The following is a 19,632-nucleotide window of genomic DNA, read 5'->3' on the forward strand; positions in this document are numbered from 1 at the left end:
TCTAACTAGAGAAGTATGTTCGCAGACTTAAAAATACTGCATACTGTTAGTTCTGCCTCCCACATCCCCTTGTAGTGTACCTCTACAGCCTGTTGGCCTGCTCTGGCCACTCAAAACTGCAGGTTAGTTATAATCTTTACTTCTAAGATAGACAGTAGTTACATGGACCTACCATCATCAGTCTGGAAGTGCCATGTCTGCTAGAGGAATTTCATGCTTTCAGATAGTTGTGCAATCAGTGTGATAAATATTTGTTACCCATACTAAAATCTATTGCTTGATTTAAAAAAAAAAATAATCCAGAGATTAACAGGTACCCGCTGTGATTTTCAAAAGGTCTAGTGGTTCCGGATGATGTTCTTTTCCATGTCCAAATATAAACCAGCAATTTTTCTGTTGGGGAAGGATGCTTAATATTCTGAAGTCAAGCATTTTTAAATAATTTCAGAATATAAAATCAAACTGTGAGAAATGCAAATAATTTGTCATCACTTGTGGTTTCTGTGCAGAGAACTGAACCATTTGCAGGGGTAGCAGTAAGTATGAACTACAAGCATTTCTGGTTTTGTAGATTGATGCCACTGACCAGAAATCTCTCAGTTATAAACTAGGATGTTGAAGCATCCATGTTACAGTAGCTGAGGCATATTTTCAGTAGTATAATCGTAGGAAAGAAAGTACTGGTACTAGAAATTGCCTCATTCTTGCTTAGTATTTGAAAACAATGAGTCAGAAAACCAGAAGAGACCAGGAGGTCATAGAGCAGGGGGGAAAAGTAACAGGAGAATTAAGCTGAAGGAAGTAATTGGGGGAGGGGTTGGAAAATGGGCAGGAGTCAAAAAGAACAACTACAGCATTTGTCAGGGGGTGAAAATTAGAGACAAAGTGATACGGAATAGATGAAGGAATAAGAGTTCAAGAAGGATTTGATTTGGGAGCAGGAGAAAAGAAGGGAAATGGAAGAAAAAAAGTGAAGAGAAGGTAGGAAGGAGATAGAAAAGACCCTTCCCCAAAGGGAAGGATGACTCCTGTTGAGCTGATGGAAGAAGCTGATGCATCACATGACAGCAGCAGAAGTGGAGGTGAAGTTTAAACTATATGTAAGTAGGAAGTGTGATATTCATTAGGCCTGGAAAATCATTGCTTCTTGGCCAGGACAGGAACTGAGCTGAAAGAGGACAGAACAGATTTGTAGTGGAAGAAATTGATTTGGTCCCAGCTTTTCACCCAAGGGCATTCAGACTGAACAGAAATAGGAAATGGAATTAGGAGGTGATAGGTCAGAAGATGAATGGAAGAGGAGGAGGGATTGCAAAATATATGTTCATTGAGCTGAAAATAGCTCTATATTGTTTTAAAAGGAATCTCATATTTCATTAAATCCATCAGATTTTTCCAGACCTCAAAACATAAATCTCTTGTAAAATCTGACCTAGCAGAGAACTAGCAGGCAATTTACTTTTTGTGAGTACAAGATGCCCTTTCAGTCCCAGAGCTGTGTTGTCAGTGCTATTAACACATTTATCTAAAAGTTTATTTATTTTCAACAAAATCAAAATAGAAATCACTATCCAAGCCTCCTTAAAAAAAAAAGCCAAATTAGCTAAATAAAAGCAAAACAATTTTTTTTTTATCACAGTGTGTACAAACTTCCATTTCTTAAAAATCGATTAGTAGCTAGAGTATAAATCTTTGTTTTTTCTGTCATGAAACTGTATAATGTGCAAGGCTAAGTATCCAAAGAAAATGGAAGGTTTTTGGCCAATTGGTAGCAATGAGGAGGAGCAATATCCTATAGAATGTATTCTTTCTATGGCTGTGACTAACTCTGCATTATGAAGCAACCCTTCTTGTACAGGGGGAATGTACAAACCCAAATCAAAAAGACAATCCTTACAACAGCTTTTCAGGTAATCGGTTAAATGCGAAGCACTCCTCAGGCTTTAAGATTTATGGTACTTCTTATACAGCAGATAGTTAGAGAATGAAAGCATACAAGATCATCTGAAGTGGTGTCTACTTTCAAATAACAATAAATTTTATAAACCTTCCATTTACAAAAGTATCTCATGGAAGCGGTGTCAGCATTACAGACATATTTTCATAGTACAGGAAAAGTCATGCTGGAAGAACTAAGTGAAGGAGCCATTTTCTATTAAATACTTTTTTTTTTTCCTCGTTAAACTTAATAGACCCCATTGGATATCAAAATTAGTTCTTTGAAATGCTTTTCATGTATTTGAATATTTACAGGTTTTATTACAGAGTGTAGGTTTTTATTTAGAAGGGAGTGAGAAATGACATTCAGGCAAAGCCAGCCTAACTTTTTTTCCTAAAAGAACTGATTTGTCAAATCTGATCCTGCTAAGGTTGAAATGAGTTTTAAAGAATTTTAATATTCTCTTTGGCTTCCCTGGTATAGGGTGAGGGTTTTTTTACATTTTGAATCTCTGCTTCCTTCTTTATTCTAGAATAGAGGGGCCCTTTAATTTCTTTTTGTCTCTTCCCCAAATCATCAAGACAAATGTGAAGCAGTTGCATTTGGGAGATAAAAGGTATTTACTAGCAGTGCAGTTTTTATAGGATCTCTTTCAATTTGGTTACTAGTCTAGAGTTAATCTATAGATGAAGAAAGGATTGTCAGGTGGGTTCATTTTCTTGAAGATTCGAATTTAAGTGTAGGAAGATATATCTTGTATGAGGAGAGATGAGATAGATAAGAAAATTCAAATGTAAGTGTATACCCCTGTATTATTTATTTGTCTTTTCTAACTGAAGTACTTTCCTCTTAATACATCAGATACTTTTCTTTTGCCAATGACAAAGAACTACGGATAGTTCTCAAATAAGGTAAAAGATTATGGATAGAGATAATTTCGAGGGGAAGGATCACACAAAGCAATTGAGGGTATTGGAATTTCCTCTCTAATATTTATTTTATTTTTTTTAAATCTCCCCAAACTTAATTATATATTGGTTTGAGAACGTGGAAGACAAAGACTTTATAAGAAAAGCCCAGTTAAGTGGGTTTTTTTTTCTTTAAAAGTTACTATTGTTTCTTTGAAATATTAATCAATTATATGATAATATTAATTGTCCCAGAACATTTTTAAAATCTATCCTTTTTAATTTTGAAGTTAGATACAAGTTGAGGTGAGTGTCTGCTTACAGTTTTAACGTTTTGAAGAAAGTGAATCTCTCAAGTAATCTAAAAGCACTTCTTTTTATCTATATAATCATTAGAGACCAATGACAAGGCATTTTTTTCAGTTTGAGATATCAAGAAGTGTACCCAAAAGTTAACAACTAAACAATATGGTAAGCCTAAGAGGTACATAACTAGTACTAACAAGGTGAATAATAGGGTGTTCAGAGTCACTGTAAGGGAGATCCTGCCTCTGTTGCACACTGGTGTTATAGGAATTTTACCATTTTTTGTTTGCCTTTTACTGACATACTGGGAGTGGACTTAATTTCAAGAAGAGACAAAAGCATGCAGAAACTAATATGATTGTTTCATGTGAAAACTATGTCTGGTGGTACAAAATAATAATACTTGAGATAGGTTATCTGTCTCAGGGCATGCTTGGTCCACGTCCAGAATTAAATTAACATGCAGCCATCAAAAATCAAAACTAAGCACCCCTGAGTAGAAGAACGAAGCATAATTAAAATGCAGTAATTTTTGTTGTTGATTTATTGTCATAGAGCATCTGGGCTTTTCCCACCAATTTTTACCATTATGGCACTCTTCTAGCCTGACTTTGAGTACTGTTCAGTGATTCTGTTACACAAACATATGTTTAAGTACAGAAGTAAGTCTCAGAGGTTTTCAGACTACTAAAACTAGTTGAGTATGTGCTTAAGCATCTTGTTGAGTGTCTTTACCTCTCCACAAGATATAGCTATTGTTTAGGGAGTTTGGCATATCACAGGAAACTGCCTTCTGATCACGTTAAACTAATTAAATATAAAGCAAATAGGTGTTTCTTGATCCAGGGGGAAGCATATATGTTTACAGCTGAGCAGTGAACGAAGTTAATCTGCCAAATGCAAAGCCAACAAACCAAACATTTAGTTTGCTAACTCCTTAAAAATGAGGAGGAATATTACCTAGAGAAAGGAACAAAGAGAGCCACTGCGAGGCACAAAGGGAGCTTTGGGATTCAGCGTTATGCCGTATGAAAACTGCACAGACTAATTTTACTGGCCCATGGTAGAATCTGGTGAAGCAGCCTGGGCCCTCATCTTAGGACATTTGGGTGTTCTGGAGCTTTCCTACATCCTTCCAGTGGCTTGGCTTAGACATTTATGTAGCTTTTGGCTCCTTGCATGAAAAGCATCGATTTGTTTCAGGGTAGTAGGCTGCATAGTATTGCCTTATGGATATACTCTTGATGCACAGGCAGTAACTGACAGCTGATAATTTGATTTGTTTCTGGCTCCATTATTTGAAATGAGTTAGCCACTTCATTCTGGGTTACAAGGGCAGGTAGTGACAGGACAAGGGGCAACGGCTTTAAATTGAAAGTGGGTAGATTTAGCTTAAACATTAGGAAGAAATTACTTACTGTGAGGGTGGTGAGACACTGGAACAGGTTGCCCAGAGAAGCTGTGGCTGCCCCATCCCTGGAAGTGTTCAAGGCCAGGTTGGATGGCACCTTTAGTTACCTGGTTGAGTGGAAGGTGTCCCTGCCCGTGGCAGGGGGGTTGGAACTAGAGGATCTTTTTAAGGTCACTTCCAACCCAAACTGTTCTATGATTCTATGATATGATTCGACTGTAACAGAATAATATTTGTATTTATTAAGTTTGATAAAAAAAATCCAGACATAAAGTTTTCTATTCATATTTGGAAGGCTAGTGTAAGTAAAACACTGTTTCTAATAACAGGCTTGTGGTACAGAACACACCAAATCAATATACTTAGCAGACTTCCAAAAGAGATGTTCCTGTACTGCTTGCAGCAGAACCTTTTGCCTCCTGCCAAGGTAATTATCACTATCAATGACAGTATCTTTCAATGTCTATTTTAGTTACATTGCTTAAACCTTCAGAAGGCGTCCAGGCAAATAAACACCTAGAACCCTGTTAAAGACTGTCTCTCTCTCAATCTCTGTATGCCATATCCATGCTGGAGCACACGATCTTCCTTTGTTATTCTTATGCCCTAAATTCTATAGTGTTTGTTACAGTTGTTATTTCAGAATGGTACACTGACCTAACTGAAGGTTTTCACACAGCCTGGGTATCAAAAGTTTTACACAGAGTGACATAAATCTTCTAACTGCTATCACGGAAGCATCTCAATTGGAATTATCTCCTCTTTTCACTTGTGTAATTCAAGACTGTGTAGCTCAGTATCTTAGTTATAGGTGATCTGTTAACAATATATATTTTGTGGTGTAATGTCACATGACATATTCTGAAGACTCTACCTTTCTATATATTCAGAAATTACAATTAAATTTTAATGTGTTTTTTATTCACATATTCAGTTCTATGCCCATACTGACATGACTGCACTGTTATTCAAAGTAAATATTTCTGCCTCAATTCTTTAATCGTACAAAGAATATAATTTATGTCTGCCATAAGCATATGTATGGTCTTCATCCAGTTGTTGTTTGGTGCACTTTAGTTCCTAAGCAAAAATCCTCAAATAAATCCAGAACCACTATATACAACAGAGTTGGAGCTTGGTCTTCTGGGGGCAGTGTGTAAGGAAAGGGGGGATGTATGTGTGAGTGGATACAGCTTGGCAAAGACATACATGCCTGCAAATACAGATACATGCCTATACATGAGCTAGTGTAATTTCATTTAGGAATACTGAACATAAAAATTCCTTATCTTAGTATTTTAAAAAATTCTGTGTGAAAGTGAAACATAGAACAGTAAACAATTTAGCATTGTTACTGAATTCATGTTGTTAAGTTTAAACAATTCAGCAAATACTGTGAACTGACAGAAAACACTGTTAACAGTCTTGAAGTCTTTGGCCTTGCACTACTTCTTCATCTTCGTTCAAACCACGCCATTTAAGAGTACTTTTACTTTCTGGTTGAGTAATTGCTATGCTGGTGAAGCGATACTACTTTGGGATTTAGTAAGATAAATGTACTATTAATAGTCGTGGCAGGTGAACCACATGAAATATATTATCAAACGTGTTGTTTCTTTGTAAAACAGCCTTGCCCAGAGTCAAATGTGGTGAGCCCTCTACAGATGAATAGTGAGAGGGACTTGTAGCTTCAATGAAAGTTGTAAAACATGGTGAAGAAATTGAAGAGGGGGATAAAAAAATTCTGTTTTATAACGCCTTATAAAAGCAATCTGAAAGTGTTAGGGCCAGAGGAGAACTTAGACTGTCCTGTAGTTTAATTCTGGAAATCAAAGGAAGTTCCAGAGGTGCAAACATTCAGTGCCCGTGGCAAACAGTTCAGTAATGCAAAGGTGAGATTTTTAAGAACACTCAGGGTTGCCGTGATTCTCTCCAGCTGAAGTCAACATTTTTGTAGACATAAAAGCTAAAATCCAGTCCTGTAGTCTGATCCGTGTAAGTACTGCAGCAAACTTAAAAGTGGCAGCATTTATTCAAAATACTACAGACTTTAATCCTCCAAGCTCCTTCATGAGTCGGATATTATTGTCTCTGCATTATTAGTAGGGAAGCTGAATAGTGACTTAAACATGGTATCAGAGCAAGTCAGAGACCAATCCAGGATTACAGCTCTAAAGTTCTTGACTTCTAACCCTGTATTAGCTTCAGTAATTCCACTTGCCTCCACAATAAAACCTTGGTATTGAGAGGTGGAAACAATAAAATAGTTAGTTCAACTAGTTCTCAGTTCAAATAACGTAAGATGATTTCAGCTGTCTACTTAATCGTGCTCTTCCTAGTCCAGCTTTAAATTTCATGCATAGCTGAACTTTACTGTTTCCCTTAAAATATTTTTGAGCAAAAGAAGGCGTTTTTGGTATCCAGCCAGTGCTCTCTTTTCCGTGTTCTATGCTGTTATGCTTGCTTACTGTGCTGTTCATGGGCCAAATACTATCCAAACTTCAATCTTTCGGATTCAGTCTTTCTCTCTTCACCCTTTGTTTTTTAACAGTACCTGTCTGCCTGCCTCATTTCTTCAAAATCTACCTTTCGAGGGCCCTCTTTGCTTTTCTGAACATTTTCAGAGATCTTTTCAAATGGGTTACTATTCATATTTGCAAAGCAAAAAATTAAAGCAGATGTATCTTTTCCACAGGCCGAAATAAGAGCATTCTCTGTAATTTGCATGGAAGATAGCAGTTGAAAGACCCAAAATCAGAATGGTCTGGTTTGTTATTGGATCTCATTCCAAACTCATATTTAGGCGAGCACTCGGTAAATTACAAGACAGTAGATCTGGATTTTGTGTCAAGCAAGAATTGTTTTGCAGTTAGGGTAACTTCACTTCTCTGCTTCTTTTTTACCTGTTTGTAGGCAAAATTTAGTATAAAAGTACTTTAAAGAAGACATTTGATTTCTTTGGTATTTTATCTTTTCTCTGGCTTTTACTGGTTTCCAATCTTACACGGACTTACTGTCTTGAATTTCCTGATCTGTGGACTGAGCTTCAAGATAATAGTTAACAGAGGCGTTTGGTTTACTGATTTATATCCATATACCTGAATTCACCCTTAATGTTCCTGTTCTAAGCTGTCAAATTGTTCTTTTCATAAAGCAACATTTCACATTGAATCCTAAAATCTCCATGTATCACAGAGCTTTGGTGCAGATTGACACTGCTGTGGATTGTGTTATTGTATTCTAGGGAAATTAATTTTGCCTAAAAGCTCACGTAGTTACACTTGAGACAGGACTGTAACCTTATAGGCAAAACGCTGATTTTTGTCAAAAGGAAAAGAAACTGACAGTCAGCTCTGTCAGAGTATGTTGAACATGCATATTTAATGTCACTGCAAAGCGCAGATTAGAAAATTGGCTGCATACTTCATAAGTTATAGTAGAAACTGATTAAAGCAATTGATTGTACCCTCTACAATGGAGTATTTATGGTCATTACATGAATGCCAAAAAGCATCTGTCAGCTTCAGAAAGGGCATCTGCTGATTTGTTGACAGGCACTTTCAAGTTCTCTTTTTACAAAAACTCATATTAAGGGCTTCCTTGAACTAGATGATCTTTAACAGATATTCACTTTTTGCCAGATGCTGAAATGCAATTTTAGATGCATCATGTGGTGTTTTCTTGATTTGTTTAAAATCCATGCTGAGAGATGCTGAAACAATCATTCTGCATAGCGATGTCTGTTCCACTGTCCCTTCCTGTCTATGAATGGAGTTATGCTCTCATCTGACTGTTTACAAAAGCTACACTTACATGCACCTTCCTACTGACAAAGTATTTGTCTACATGTGCTTTGTTTAAAAAAATTAAAATAATCTTAAAACATGTTTAATGGTACTAATTCTGCATTGGATCATTCAGCAGAGAACTTCAGTGTTTCAGTGTTAAGCAGCTTCCCTCTATTGGGATTGCTCTGAGATCTGTGCCATTACACCATTTTCATATAGAAAGAAGGAAGGGGGATAAATCCCCCTCCAGAGCTAGACTGGCTACAGAATTGAGGATGGAACGGCAGGAACTGGGCAAAGGGACTAGAAGTCTCATAACCTAACTGCAGTGTTGCTCCTCTGGATTAGGCAGCATAAGTTTGCCTTCTCTACACCCCTCCTTAAATGTCTGATACAGCCTGTTTTGAGAATATATTGTAGTAGTAGGTGTTCAGTGGCCAGGCTAGTTTTGTCAGTTAGAAAAACAGATGAGGCCCATTTTGGATAATGATGTTCTCTGTTGAGGTAGAGTGTGTCCTGCCTCAAGATGATTCAGACATTTGTTATGTTTTCTAACTTCCTGCTTCTGCCTCTTCAGGGCCATGGGTAGTACAGATTGCTTTTGTTTTATAGTCTTAGCTAATGTGTTTGCAAATTGCAGTGAAAGAATCTCAGAAAATTACTCTATACATCAGCTGAGACAGAACAAATGGTTTTTCTCTTCAGACTGCTCCAGTGTTCTATTTGAGTGCAAATCAGTAGTTTTTATGAAGTGGCTAAAGTTTGGTCTGAATAAGCTATATTTCAGAGAATCTAATAATCAAAAATTAAACAAGTTTCCTCAAGATGGCTAGGAAGATTAAATTAAAGGATGGTTTACGTTAACATTTGGATCTACAAAGAGGAGGAAATATTGCTATGTGGAATGCTGAGCTTCATTAGCAAAAGTAGCCCAATTAAAATATTTGTCGTATGGGTTTTTTAGGGATTTCAAATAGACCTTTCTTGAATTTTCCTTGATTCAGAGATGCTAACATTAAATGTGACACATGAGATGGTAATTACAAGGTAATTATTTGATTTTCACTAAATAGACATTTCCATTAGGTTCCTTCTGGCAATATCTGGTTGAGGAAGCTGATTTTATAGCCAAATACAATATCAAGATGTCTTTTCTTTACTCAACTATGTAAGGAACAATAACGATAACTACCTCTTTTAATGTTCCTAGCCATCTGTACCTCGACACTCTGCAAGGTCTGATGTGCTACTTTTTGATTAGGCTATCAGATTTGCTGAATGTGGATGTGATGCTTCCTTTTTTACTTTCATGGAGACTTGCAACACCACCACTTGCCTTTTATCCTGCTTTTTGTAATAATATCTTTGCATGTAATCTGTAAGGATTGGCTGTTAAGCTCTTCTGTCACAGCCCAGGGTGACACCTGTGATTAAAAGGTCTGCCTGAATTCCCCAGTCTCTAGGGTTTTGCTTTCTAGGTGAAAAAGTCATGATGCTTCAAAGTTTCATCTCTAGGTTTGGAAAATCAGACGCATTTGTCAGGCATGTGCATATACTGTCTAAAGAAATGTTTTAAGATACTGAAATTATATCTCTAGATGATGTTATACACTTACAAATTTAGACACAAATCCCAGCAGCAATAGGCTAGTTAAACTTTTACTGTGCTTCCATGAGGGTGGAGATTAAATTTACTTTAGATGCCAGCCTACCCAATTCATTGACCAGGGAAGGCAGACAGGGTGGCCAAGTGGTATGTTACTATGTGCTGCTAACTATGAAAAGTAGCAAAACTTAGACACACTACACTGAAACATCACTTGTGCTTTGTTAAGAGCCCTCATGACTAAATGCTCTACCTTGCACAGCCAGCCAAGCTGACAACCATTTATCTGAGGGGTATGATACATTTCTACTGAACTGTGCAGTGCTGCTGAGTTGGCTTAGCAGCTTCTGTGAATCAGGGTAGCATGTGCAACCGCAGCCACTTACGTACCAAGCCTTTTCACTGTCTGTTGTCCTTTGTCACTCAAGGTTCACTCTTGTCATTTAGGTTGTATGATGTCTCTTATAGGATCATAGAATGGTTTGGGTTGGAAGGGGCCTTAGACATCATCTAGTTCCAACGCCCTGCCACAGGCAGGGATGCCTTCCAATAGACCAGGTTGCTCAAAGCCCCATCGAACATGGCCTTGAACACTTCCAGGGATGAGGCAGCCTCAGCTTGTCTGGGCAACCTGTGCCAGCACCTCACCACCCTCATAGTGAAGAATTTCTTCCTAATATCTAATCTGAATCCACCATCTGTCATTTTAAAGCTATTACCCCTTTTCCTATCACTTCATGCTCTTGTAAAAAGTCCCTCTCCAGATCTCTTCAAGCAGTTGTAGCCCGACTGTATACTTCATTTTGCATTGCTATTGGTATTCATATATTTTATACCCAGGCTATGCTTCAGTTTGGTTTGTTTTATTTGTTGGTATCTGTGTGATTGCTCTTCTGTGTCTATGCAAAAGGAAAAACGCTGAAGAACCAAAGAGATCTACTGACTGGTCATTTCATTACTTGTGCTTGAGGACCAGTGACACTGATCAGCACATCTCTTTTTACTTCTGTAATGGTGCTGTATACTGCCCCTTCCAGGAGACACTGCTGTCTGCTACAATGACAGTCACTGAAAAAATAATGATATGGACAGTACTAAATAAGACACTTGACAATGTCAGGAGTAGGCTGTGACAAATGTGACAAATGTAAATATAACAATTATAGAAAAACTGGTCTGTTTGATTCTCTAATTTTCAGCAGGATGTCCACAAATCCTGTTATTTTCATGCCAGTCCATTTTATTTTTTGTTCCTTTGTACTACAGAACCAAGATGCACTTTTTAACAATTGCTTAAGGGGTTTTTTTACTAACCATAAGGAGGGCTAATATTCTAATACGCCGAGGAAGACAAAGAACACGGGACAAGATGAATTCATATTTTCCAACAGATTTGGTGATGTTTATACAACAGACTTATAGTAGTAATCCATTCTCATGACTAACATATCAAAGACAGAAATAGCACATTTAATTTTTTTACCATAAATAATTAGAAGGCTGTAAACATTTTCTGATTTTTAACTAATTGCTCAAGATTTTGTCATCCTAATTGTCTAGCCATAAGGTCATAAAGTATTTCCATTGATAATGATATAACTGTTTGCTGGCTGTTTTCTTAGGATAAAGTTAATGCTAAACTATAATAGAGTGATTAGAAACATCTTTTGATGAATGAATTAATAAAGTATTATATGTTGTAACTGTAAAGAAATCTTTAAAATCTTCAAGTATGCTTACTATATTTAGTGATCCTATTATTACTAAATTCTAGTACCAGTACAAAAGATGAGTGCTTTCTGTCTGGTTACTGATTTTGAGTTTTTCATTCTTTGCTGCTGCTGACCACAGAAAGGTACAATGTATCATCTCTTCGTGTAAAGAAAAGTCTTCATTTAAGTTTATTCAATGAAGACAACATTTAATTCTCTTATTAGTTTAAAATGTGGTTCATAAAAAGGAAAAACCAATTGTGACCATGAGAGTAGTGAAATTTCACATGGAGATTCAAACAGTAGTCTTGAGATATGAAGCCCCCAGATAGTTAGAGAAATGTGAAAGGGAGCATGGAGCTGTTGGTGTAGAACAAAAAATGTTGCTTGGTGAGCACAGAGCAAACAACATTAAAATGAAAGTGAGAGATATGGATAGCAGCTTCGGAAATTGATGTGCCTTTTTTTATGGGTTTTCTTTTGCTGCTTGTCAGAAATCTGAGCAGTATGTAGGCTGCCACTTCTTGGATTAGTAAAGGAAGGGATAGGCAGTAACTTGGTTTTGTCTGTATTTAGACATGGTAGACTTTCATATTTCTTTTTAATAATTTTCTTTAGGAGAATTAAAACAGCAGCATGAATAAAAATTACAGTATGTTGGATCTCCAGGGTGCTGGAAAGGGACTCTTCATCAGGGATTGCAGTGATAAGATAAGGGGAAATGGGTTCAAACTTAAACAGGGGAAGTTCAGATTAGGTATAAGGAAGAAGTTCTTTGCTGCGAGGGTGGTGAGGCACTGGAACAGGCTGCCTACAGAAGTGATAAATGCTCCATCCCTGGCAGTGTTCAAGGCCAGGTTGGACAGAGCCTTGGGCGACATGATTGAGTATGAGGCATCCCTGCCCATGGCAGGGGTGTTGCAACTAGATGATCTTAAGGTCCTTGCTAACTCTGATCATTCTGTGATTCTATATGAGAGAAAATGTAGTCTGACATTATACCAAGGGTGAATTATCATCTTTTAGTGTAGATATCCAGGTAAACCTCAGAATAAGTCTGTTTAGGATTTTCTCTACAAAGTTATCTTTGAAAGGATGCATTTAAATGGTCAGCAAATATTGAAGTTGTTGACAGTGTAAGTCTCTTTAGCGTAATATAAAAAGGTTATCAGAACAACTCGTCCACAGATTATGTTGCTTCATCTGCTGAAGTGCTGATAGTCAGTATCAGGTTTTATGGATGAATTGCTTGCCCGGATTACTGCATTTTTGTAAAGTAGAATTGAGAAATAAATTTTAAAAACCCTCACGCCAGACTTGCAGAACTAAAAGACCAGCAGTTTTATGTAACGTATAATCACTTCCCAGTGTCTGTTGCAGCAGGTTCTTTCGTCCTGTGATAAAAGCAATTAGATTTTGAATCTCCAAACACTGGAATGCAGCTGAGTGTGTATCGAAGGTTCTGAAGTTCTTCGAAGTGTTTACAGTTAGATGGCTTGTGTTAGTTCCATAAAATACTCCAGCTATTAATGTAAAGATCTGTGTTATCTTTCTAGGAAGGATCTGGAGACTGATTAAAAACCTTCACTGTGCTTCTAAATAAATCTTCGTCTATAGCTGTAACAAGAAACCTAAATATGACTTCTGAAACCAATTTTGCTGGAAACTGTTTTCTTATGGTTTCATATAATCCAAGAAATCTCTTCTAAATAGTGTTAAAAAGCAACTCATGGAAAACTGGATTTTTTTTTTTCTGAAATGACTCAGAAAATGATGGTAGCTTTTTATATTTTTGTGTAGGAAAGCCTGAAAATATTTGGAATTAAATTTGGTGAAATGCCACGTTAGCAGTGTTGGTTGTTTCAGCTGAAGCCTTGACAACTTTCACTTACGAAAATTAAGTTACACTCTGATGTTAAAAGTTTTTAGGGCTTTTTATTGCTAACAAAAGTTAGCAGTATTTTCATAGTTGAAAATGAAGAATTGTAGGCTTCATGTAAAGTTTAAAAATTCTACTGTATTCCAAGATAATGACAGAGACATACCCAGCAGTCACAAAGCAGGAATGGCAAGCTCTGCACTGTGAAGATTCTTCCCAGAGCAGTTCCTGTGTGGCAGATGCAGTAAAGTGGTTGAAGTGTCCTTATATAGTGCGAACACTTCCAGCTTGTCTACTTTAACCATCTGTCATATGCGAAGAGTCTGTGCCATATTTGGTGTACATCCACATCTCTGGTACATCTGACATCCCATTTATACAGTAGAACCACAGTAGTTTCACTGTGAAATGGGTGTTGGTAGAGGAAGAGCCATATATTGTCAATGGTGGATACGGCGAAGGATGTTAGTGCTGCCCAAAATTCTGATAATCGTTTGTCATTCCTGCCTATGGCCAAGAGCTGTCATAAGAACATAAGCTCAAGTTGATTCAGATAACAATTTGTGACTCTATTGTCACTGGCCCTATTACCACCGTTAATAGGGTTTCTTTCATGAAAAGAGAATCCTTTAGTGCCCACTGATTCATGTGATTGTTTATTGATCATGAAGTTATGATGCTGACCTAAGTGGGGTTGATTGAAATATCAGAGTGGATGGCTCTTTTGGCATCAAGCCAAGCGTAAGGCTAAAGGAGAAGCTGGAAAAGGCTGTTGATGAGCAACAGGAGAAGTGAATCCAGCAGGACTGAGAACCAAGGAGGGCAGCAAGGCAAGTTCTGTGCAGTGCTAATAGGAGAAACAGAAGCTGAGAATGTGAGAAGCATTATGCAGCTGGGAGAGAGATGCAGGGGCACTTGAGAAGCAGCTAGCACTTACTGAGCATTAGAAAATGTTCTTTAGCCTGCGTATGAGTTGGGTGTAGCAGAAACACAGTATGTCATATGAAGGTGTGGAGCATAAGCAAGAAAAGGCTAGTCAATTTTCTTATGGAAAAAGGACCACAGAGCTTCTGTGGAGTTGAAACCCTTGGATCTTTAGTCTGCAAGAACTGAAATTTTGAGGAAGCCACAGGTGAGCAGCATCTTGGAACATTAGGCAGCAGGTAACTATATACAACTGAACAGAGGCCAGAAAAAGCAGCTTAACTGCTAGTATTGTAAAAAGGACTACCAGAGACAAATTCTGCAGTAAGCAGGGTCCTTCATTTAGTAGAGAAATCCCTAGAGCTGAAAACTGTGTTTGATTTTAACCATAAGGATCACGGGGTGGGGATGGCTGAGCCACAGACTGAGGATGCACACAGGGTCTAAATACTGTTTTTACCACTAGTGGCCACAGTAACACCGCATGTGTGTTCTCCTACGCTGAAATATTTGAATAGCGTCTGTCAAGACCTAAAAAACCCTTGCAGTCTACTTAATAACTGTAAATTTAAATAGCTGTCCAAATGGCAGCTTCCCTATATAGGTACTCTGTCTTTATATACTGTGCTGAACAAATGCTCATGTGTGTGAATGAAGATGGGAGAATTTCTCCTGCCCCACCAGGAAGTGTGTGGTACAACCAGTATCTTTTTCATTATGTTGATATAAATTTCTCCCTTGTCATAAAAAATGGCTCCTTGTCTTTGTTTATCTTTTCATTTTCATTTCGTGTTTCAGTAGTTGTTTCCTTTTCCTTTCCCTTAAGAAAACTAGAGGCATGTATCATTTTCCACAAACTTACTCACTGTCCTGTTTTTACCTCCTAGTTTTTAGAGGACAGAGGGTCTGGTAACAGGCTCTTTCAGGCAGAAGTTTGCCATCTCTCTTCTCCATACACTGACACCTAATGGCAGGCACACATCTGAGAATTTGTTTTTTTTCCTTAAAGCCTTAGATTGTTTTAAAACCTTCTGGACTGTTACAGTTCAAAATGTGAGTGCTGGTGGGTATATTTTTGTGTGGCACTCACTGTGTTAATCGCATTCTTTACACAGTCTGAGACGCTTTCCAGAAAAGGGGATCGATAGAAATGCTTAGCTTCCCTACCACTATATATTCTCTTATCAGACTTTGAATGAAATTTGCAATAAAGATGCCAGTAAGTACTGGATTTGGTTGGGTTTTTTTTTTCTGGTTCATTTATTAGTTAGAGAACTTTTTATTCTGGATTTTGATTTACAGAATAACAAAGACTACTGAGTCTCATTCATTATTCTGCAACTCACCTGTCTGTGCACAATAACCTCTACCATGATATGTGTACTTCTTTATCAAGTAACGCATATTGATTTTACTCTTCTGTACTGTTCTCCATCATTTCTTACTGGCAGGAAGGCAGGGTAATGGGTGTGAGGGGAAGAATGCTGTCATATAGTATATGGTAATGTAAAAGAGTGCTATTTAGGCTTTTGTGTGTGTATGTGGAGATGTATTTAAAATTAGTTTCTGTTTTGTTATAGTACAGGCCTGAATTCAGCTAGTAATGACCTCAGTAGTGCCTGTTTTAATGTAATCCCTGCTTGCTGACTGCTGTTCCAAGAATAAAAATTTAAGCCAAAAGATTTAATGAAATCCTTTGGGATTAGTGCTCACTGGGCTGGGGAAATTGCATATCAACCTCTTCTCTGTACTCTAACTGTATGACTTGGTATTTGAATAGGAGGGTGTCCAAGAGAGACAACTCTGAGTTCATCAATAATTTACATTTTTGTAAGTTACAAACTTGGTATTTGGGATTCTGTTGCCATAGCAATCCATCTGGGCCTGAAGGGATAGTGTTTTAAGTGGTGGTTGTATAGGGATTCACAGTGTGTGCTTTAAATCCCTTCCAAACTAATCTTCAGATCTGTTCTGTGACTTATTTGAGGTTTTGACAAAATCAATGTTACTCACAGTAAAAAGTTTATGCTAAGCAAATTAAGCCCATAAAATATTAATCTATGCATATGTTTAAGTAAAGTTCATAATATATAGCAATTTCTGTTTCAATATATGAAACAATAAATGCCCACAACTCCATTTTTTTTCAAAATACATTTAAATTTTTGTACATTATGCAACTAGAAATTATCCACACTCTGTACTAGTTATTAGCTAATTTGAACTTCATAATTGAATGCTGGCCTCATTTTCCCGGATGTCAGTTATATCGTTTCACAGGATATCAGTCTATTCATAATACTTTCCACTTTCCACATAAAACTTCCACTTTCAATTAATCTGATTTTCTCTCATATCGCAGAATCACAGAATGGTTTGGTTTGGAAAGGACCTTAAGATCATCCAGTTCTAATCCCCCTGCCATGGGCAGGGACGCCTCATCCTAGACCATGTCACCCAAGGCTCTGTCCAGCCTGGTCTTGAACACTGCCAGGGATGGACCATTCACCACTTCTTTGGGCAACCTGTTCCAGTGCTTCACCACCCTCACAGTAAAGAACTTCTTCCTTATAACTTACTTGAACTTCCCCTGTTTAAGTTTAAACCCATTTCCCCTGTCCTGTTGCTACAGTCCCTGATAAAGAGTCCCTCTCCAGCATCGTTGTAGGCCCTCTTCAGATATTGGAAGACTGCTATGAGGTCTCCACGCAGCTTTCTCTTTTCTAAAGCAGAGAATAAGATTTGAAGTTCCCATTTTCATTTCTAACACTACTGGAGTTGGGTTTTGAAGCTGCGCTGCTAAATTCAGCAGCCTAAACACCAGCTGCTTTTTATTTGAAGTTTGGTTTATATTTTCTCATTTTGCCACCCAAAATTTCAAAATGGTTTATTCAAAACCTCCCAGATAGGCCACATAAATGGATGTCCTCAAGTTTGAAAGATGATCCATAAAGTCCTCAGCAAACCTGGGCTAAGTTTCAGCTCTGTCAAAAGCAAAACCCTCCTGAAACTGATTTCCAGAGCTTTTAGTTCTTCATAACAAAAATGCTGCCCAGTTGTGCTCCCAAACTGTCACTAAACCGTAATGACAATGTATTAGCAGCTGTTTATTACTCCAAAGTATAGAGATTCAGTTTTCAAAATTGTTCCTCAATGTTTGAAAAAAAGAGAGAAATACTCAAATAGCAGCCGTATGCTCTACTAATGACTGTTTAGCCCATTATCCTAAACAGACAAAAATTGTTTCTTCATGGAGCTTGTAGAATATCACACAGTTCTTTCTGGCTATAAAATTGGTAATAGACTAAAGCAATTGCAGATGGCCTAATAGATCCTGAGAAATCTTTAATTACCATGCAGCTTCCCTTTCGTCTTTTCCATTGCAGTCCACAATGAATAGTGAAGCTTGTAGTAGAAGGGACTTATTCTTGCCATGATTCTGTGATGCTAAAAATGTTCTTTGTCACCTGAAATAAATGTAAATCTACTCTGATTCTAAGTTAAAGAAGAGTTTCTTGAGAAAAACTGCAAAGAATCCCTTTCTTGCAGTGGAGTAGGGTTTTGTTTTGTGAGCAAAGATACGGGTGTACATTCTTAAATTCAGTGTGGTCAACCGAACTTTGTTTATTTTAGAAGTCCAGTTCTTCTACCCCAGCTTAATGGGTCTGTTTTCATAACTAGTTACCAGTAAAGGTAACTGAGAACAGAGAGCTTAGAATTAACTAAAAAAAGCTTTGTTTTGATTGCTTTTGCATATCCTTTTGACTAACTGAAGTTCAAGTTGATCATTTACATGATTACTTACCCTAAAATTACATGCCCTAAAGTATCTTCTGTAGATACCATTTGTTAAATATAGATTATGCTTCAAAGGGATATTACAGGATGTATTCAGGCATATCAAAATGTGTTTCTGTTGATATTTCCAATGGCTTCATTAGGAAAAGTCTTCCCTTGCAAATATTATTGAAATGAAAATGGAGCCTTGGAAGATACTAGTGGTATGACAAGATGCTATTTGTAGCTCTGGAAATATAGTTGTCACTGCAGGGGATCTCCTGCACTGACGACCCACAGGAGTCCATAACCAAGGGTGAATGAATTAATCTTCCAACACATCTCATAAAAAATAGCCTGTGTTTAATAGTAAGTGATAGAAACATAGTTTAATTTCTCTGGTCATTTTTTGATCTTTCTCTAGAAATGCAAATCTTTCCTGTTTATTTCTCTTTATGTATTTTAGCTCTGCAGATCCTTGAAAAGAGTGCTGCTATTTAGTTTCCTTGATAACTTGATTTTTATAGATTGGGTTTTACTTTTGGAAATTCTGTCTGTCAGCTTCAAGGGAGCAGGCGGGCTGTCTCTGCACTTAATGAAGCACCACACTTATTCATGGTTTCACTTAAATTTGTTTCTCTAGCACATATTTTTGTTCAGTTATTCCCAATTAATACTCAAGTAAACATCTGTCTCTCCTCTCCTTTCCTTTCCTCTCCTCCTCTCCTCCCTCCTCTCGCCTCTCACCTCGCCTCTCCCCTCCCCTCCCTATCTCTTTTCCTCTCTTCTCCTCCCTCTCCTCTCCCTCTCTTCTCTTTTTCTGTCTTTGCAGCAGAAGGAAATAGTTAAATTTTCTGAAAAGCTCAGTAATAATATGACACAGCTTGGCACAGACAGCTTAGAGAAACAGGGAAGATTGAGACAGTGTACCGCAGAGCAGGTGTGACTCTGAGTGTTAATTTCTCTAAGGCACTTGCAGCTAGCTACCTCTACTCAAGTGCAAGATGTACACAGAGACCTGAACCAAAACCCTGGCTCTCAACCCCAGGAGAAGGTTGAGATTAGAACTTTTAATTGAAGCCTGTTTCTGAGTGTATCTTAATTTTGAATCCTTCAGTTTAGGAGGGCTTGAATGACAGGGGGAGGCAAAGTTTTGGTTGAACCCGTTCAAGAGGTATTTGAGTACAGTCGTTAAGATTAGGTCTGTCATAACCTGTACCAGGACATTGATACAGCTAGTAATGAACACTAAGCTATGTAAGGCCTGCTAAGACTAATGTCAGATGTATTACAAGCTCTGGGAAAGAAATTAGTTGATGCCACGGCTGTGTTTTACACCAGCATCTGAATTATTCTAAACCTTTTGGAATTAGGGTTTCATA

General features: G+C 37.6%; 1 protein-coding gene across 3 annotated transcripts in view; it reads left to right on the top strand.

Moving 5' to 3' along the window:
• The window catches only part of SYT1 (synaptotagmin 1), a 360,700-nt gene that overhangs the window by 110,489 nt on the left and 230,579 nt on the right, over positions 1-19,632 (top strand). The window lies entirely within an intron of this gene.

This window comes from Strigops habroptila, chromosome 3 (genome assembly GCF_004027225.2).
Source record: "Strigops habroptila isolate Jane chromosome 3, bStrHab1.2.pri, whole genome shotgun sequence".
Classification (NCBI taxonomy): Eukaryota; Metazoa; Chordata; class Aves; order Psittaciformes; family Psittacidae; genus Strigops; species Strigops habroptila.